The sequence below is a fragment of the Notamacropus eugenii genome, chromosome 7 (assembly GCF_028372415.1).
Source record: "Notamacropus eugenii isolate mMacEug1 chromosome 7, mMacEug1.pri_v2, whole genome shotgun sequence".
NCBI lineage: Eukaryota > Metazoa > Chordata > Mammalia > Diprotodontia > Macropodidae > Notamacropus > Notamacropus eugenii.
The window spans coordinates 137,799,542-137,804,472 of record NC_092878.1 but is presented as its reverse complement, the minus strand read 5'-3'; the positions used below and the strand labels follow the sequence as shown (position 1 = coordinate 137,804,472).

The 4,931-nt window shown below is 36.0% G+C and overlaps 1 protein-coding gene across 1 annotated transcript in view; it reads right to left on the bottom strand.

Annotated features, from left to right (window-relative positions):
• DAPP1 (dual adaptor of phosphotyrosine and 3-phosphoinositides 1) overlaps positions 1 to 4,931 on the bottom strand; it is a 57,952-nt gene that overhangs the window by 11,451 nt on the left and 41,570 nt on the right. The gene's annotated exons all lie outside the window — the stretch shown is intronic.

Sequence of the window (4,931 nt, the reverse complement as noted above, 5' to 3'; positions counted from 1 at the left end):
TCAATTTTCTCATCTGTAAAATGAGGATAATAAAAGCTCCTGCCTCCCAGGATGGTTATAAGGATAAAATGAGATAATATCTGTAAATCTTCAAGTGCTGTACAAATGCTATTATCGCTATTATCATCATTATTATCCCCCTAAATGTCACCAATTCCATTCAAGAGATGTGTCTGCTTAGGATCCTTCACAGACTGATACTTGAAGGACGATCTCTGAATCTTTGAAGGATGACAAGAATTCTGAGACACTGAAATGGGGAGACTGCACTCTAAATTTGGGGGAATAGTGGGATAAGGGATGGGGCATTGAGTTCTGGAAAGTCTAGTTTGTTTGGAATGTAGAGTAAGTGAAGGGCCAAACACTATTAGAAATGTAGGGGAGAGTCAGATCATGGGTGGTTGAGAAGGGGTCTTAAATACTTAGCTAAGGAGTTCATCTTCATTCCTTCAAGCCTCTGTTCAAATGCTACCTTCTTCAAGAGCCTTTTCCCAGTCCCTCCTCCCATCCCCCACTGCTAGTGCCTTCTCTCTGAGATCACCTCCAGTTTACTTGAATATATGTTCTCTATTGTTTGCATGTCATCTCCCCAGTAGACTGAGCTCCTTGAGGGCAAGAACTGCTGTTTGTCTATTTTTGTATCATTTATAGCACAGTGTTTGGCACTTGGTGACTTGTTGGCTGCCTTCCTAGACTAGACTAGGGGGATGCCCTGAAGGTTTTGAGTAAGGAAGCGACATGTTCAGATCTGTGCCATAGGAAGAAAATTACTTTAGTAGCTATGAAAAGTTGAGATTGGATCAGGGAAAATCTACTGGAGGTCAAAGTAATAGTCCAAGAGAAGAAACTGCTACTAGTATGTTTCATCTGGAAAAAAAGAAATAGTATATAGTGCAAAATACCAAGAAGAAAACCTTAAAAGGGGGTAATTAATTCTGGCCCTTCATTTAACTTTTAAAGATAACATCTATCCAATATAGAAATATGTTTAATTTCACTGTACATGCACAGCCTATATCAGATTGCTTGCCATCTTGCTGGGGGAGGGGAGGGAAGGAGAAAAAAATTAGAACTCAAAATCTTATAAAAGTGAATGTTGAAAACTATTACTACTAATAATAATGACAAATAAAAATAACATCTACGGACTCAGGCCCCAATCAGTCGGAAGTTTCACTAGAGTGCTGAAAAAGGTGAAGAATCCTTTGACTTAGAAATTTAACTAAAAGCTAATTAAAACAATGAATAATTCCAGGACAGGTGATAATAATAATAATATAACATGTAATAAACTTTCCATATATTACCAACAAAATCCAAGAAGCGATGTGAAAACAAATTCCATTACAAATAACGACAGAATCCATAAAATATTCCCAAAATGTTGGGAAGTCAGATATTAGGCAAGTAGGTATTGTAGGACAGAGTCCTGAGTTTAGAGTCAGAAAGACTTGAGTTTAAATGTGGCCTCAGGAACTTATTAGTTGTGTGACTTTGGGCAAATCACTGAACTTCTGTTTGCCTCCATTTCCTCAACTGTAAAATGGAGATAATATCATCTACCTCCCAGGGTTGTTGTGAGGATCAAATGAGATTATTTCTGTAAAGCACTTAGCACAGTGCCAAGCACATAGTGCACATTATATAAGTGTTTTTATTGTTATGAATGTCTACCCTCTAAGACATATACAGAAAAGGAATATGACTACAAGACACTCTTGCTTAAAGATTTAAATAATAGGAGAGCTTTTGACTGATCATGATTGGGCCATGCCAATATAATAAAAATGAGAAGACTGTCTAAATTAATTTATGGCCTCAGGGCTACATCAATTGCAATACCAAAGAGTTACTTTGTAAAACTAGGCAAAATTAAAACAAAATTAATCTGGAAAAATAGGTCAAGAATCTCAAGGGAAATAACGAAAAAAAAAGTGAGATCTGGCATCTTAAACTATATAATTAGGCAGTACTGACCCAAAATTAGGAAAGTTGGTCAATGGAACAGATTATATACATAAGAAGTAATGCAGCATAATAACAGTGTTCAATAAACTCAAAGATGCTAACCATCAGGGTAAGGACTCATACCCAACAAAAAACTGGCAAAAATTAGATTTAGACCATGCTGTCACCACACATACCCCTAGAAGATCCAAATGGATACAAAACCTGGATGTAAATGTCACATCACAAACAAATTAGAAGAGAAATAAACTATTTACAACTCTGGATAGGGGAAGAGTGCTGGACCAAATGAGGAACTGGAGATAAATCATAAGAGATAAAATAGAAAATTTTGATTACATAAGATTGAAAAGGTTCTACTCAAACAAAATCAGTGCAGTTTGAGTCTTAGAAGAATTAGAACTCCCTCCCTCCAGAAGTTAATTGAGAAAAAAGAAAAACTATTCAGCAAATTTCTCTGATAAGCAATCTGACATACAAGATACATAAAAATTGATAAAAATGAAGAATAGGGAGGATTTCACCAATAGATCAAAGGACTTAAAAGAAGTGCAAGCTATCAACAACAATATGAAAAATGCTCCAGATTATTAGTCGTAAAAGAAATCAAAATTAAAATAATTCAGAGGTTCTGCTTTATACCCATCAGACTGACTAAAGATCTCAGAAAAGGAAATTGACAGTTGTTGGAAGGCCTGTGGGGAAAAAGGCATATTAATCCATTGTGTTGAAACTGTCGATTGGTCCTACTATCCTAGAGAACAATTTGGAACTATATCTCCAAAGCCACTAAACAATATATATAGTCTTTGACCCACTGATACCATTATTAGGTCTACCATCCCAAATAGATCAAAGAAAATAAACATACATATAGGCAAAAAAATAATTGTAGCACTTTTTTATTGTATTAAAGACTTAGAAACTAAAAAGATGCTCATCAGTTGAGAAACAGCTGAATGAATTATGGTAAAATAATGTAATGACTATTATTGATCCATAAGATATAATAGAAGGGATGATTTTAGAGAAACTTAGGAACTTATTTAAAGGGATGCAGAGTGAATGAGGTAAGCAGAACCAGAAGAATAATGTAAAGAATGATGATAACATTGTTATTTAAGATTGTAAAGCAATGTCAAAAGACAAGAATCTTGATAAAAGCAGTGACCCATTATACTTCAAAAAACTGATGATGAAGCATGCCTCTATGAAACTTATTGGAGGCTGCCTGTTTTCCTTAGGTTACACACTAAATGATTAGGATGACTATTTAGTTTAAAGTCTTGGATGAGAAAAATCAATTCTGAAATAATACCTTACATGGTTGGGTTTGGTAAGGAGGAGAAAGGGTCTATTTTCTTTTCATACTTGTGAGTTCAGGGAGGAATAATATACTCCCTTTTGATGGAATACCTCCATAATGGTTTAGGGTAATGATCTGACTAAGGAAAAGAAGAAGTCTCTGATGACTTCAGTTAGTGGAAATATCTCTTGAGTTTCCCTTTCAAAGCTAGAATAGAGCACCCTTAAAGGGAGAGATTGAGAAGAAGTTGAATGATTTTAGTAATATGATGCTTCATGGGTGTGACAAAAGTAATCTGACTTGTTCTGTTTGATGAAACAAAGTGTCATCTAAACTTTGAAACTCTGCTTATTCTTTACTGTGAAATGTTGTCTATTTTCTGGGAATACTTGGAATTTCAACTCCAGAATGGGCTTGTGTTAAATTTTTATCAGCATAGATAACTCTACCCTTTTTTGGATCTCTTCCCTCATGAGTATAAATGGTTAGAATTAATGTAATTGAAATTAATAAATAGTTTCTGGAAAGCTTGTGCTGAAAGTATAGAATATAGAATCTTCTATACTTTTCACCTCTTAGCAGAGAGAAAAAGAGATACAAAATGAGAAGAACATGTCAATAAACATGACCAATAAGTATTTATTAAGTGCCTACTCTGTACAGGCACTGTACTATATAAAAAAAGCAAAAGACACTTGCTATCCTCAAGGAATTCACAATCTGATGGCAGATGATAATACTAAAAAAGGAGAAAAGAAGGTTGAGAGGGCTTGGGGAGAGGGTATCAAGTAAAAAGGTGTGATCAAGTACTGCAGTGGGGGTAGGAGATGATGAGATGACTGTCCAAAGCACCCTTCTTAAAGGGTGGAGATCTGGGAGGAGCTCTGTTATCCACCTTCCACACTCTCCAATCAGAAGAAGGGAGGAGATGCAGGGGTAGGGGACACCATGGAGGTCTGAGTTTCAGATGCTATCTTACAAGATGCTGAGTTTCTGGGGACTTTGAAGTCTAGAAGAACAGAATGTGGAATTATTTATTTTTTTTGCTTGACTATACCTATTAATTACAATGGGCTTTTCAGGAGGAGGAGAGATTTATTTACAGAAAAGTGCAGAGAGTATAGTGATAGTGATAGAAAAAAAGAAAAAAATATCAATTAAACATTTAAAGATAAGCAAGAGCAAAGAAGGAAGTTCAGAAGGAATTACAGATAATTAGAATTCGGTTGGTACTAATGCATTAAATTTCATATGTACTTTTAAAAAGTTGTATGTGGGGATGGAGCCAAAGTGGCAAAGTAAAAGTAAGACTTGCTTGAGTTCTCCTCCAAACCTCTCCAAATGCCTGTAAAAAAAATGACTCTAACAAATTCTAGAGCTATAGAACCCCCAAAATGACATTTTTAGCCCAAGACAAACTGGACAGTGGACAGGAAAGGTCTATTGCACAGCCCTGGCACAGTTAGAGTGGAGCAGGCCTCAGAGCACTGAATTATTGTTGACTGTGAAGGTTTCCAAACTTCTCAAACCACAATCACCAAAGACAATTTAGAAGGTCAATGCATGAGAGAGGAACATAGTCTGGCTCCAACTCTGGGACAGTAGAGGCAAAGGTGGGGAGGGGGTGGAGGCTGCTTCTTCTTGAGCTCTTGACCCC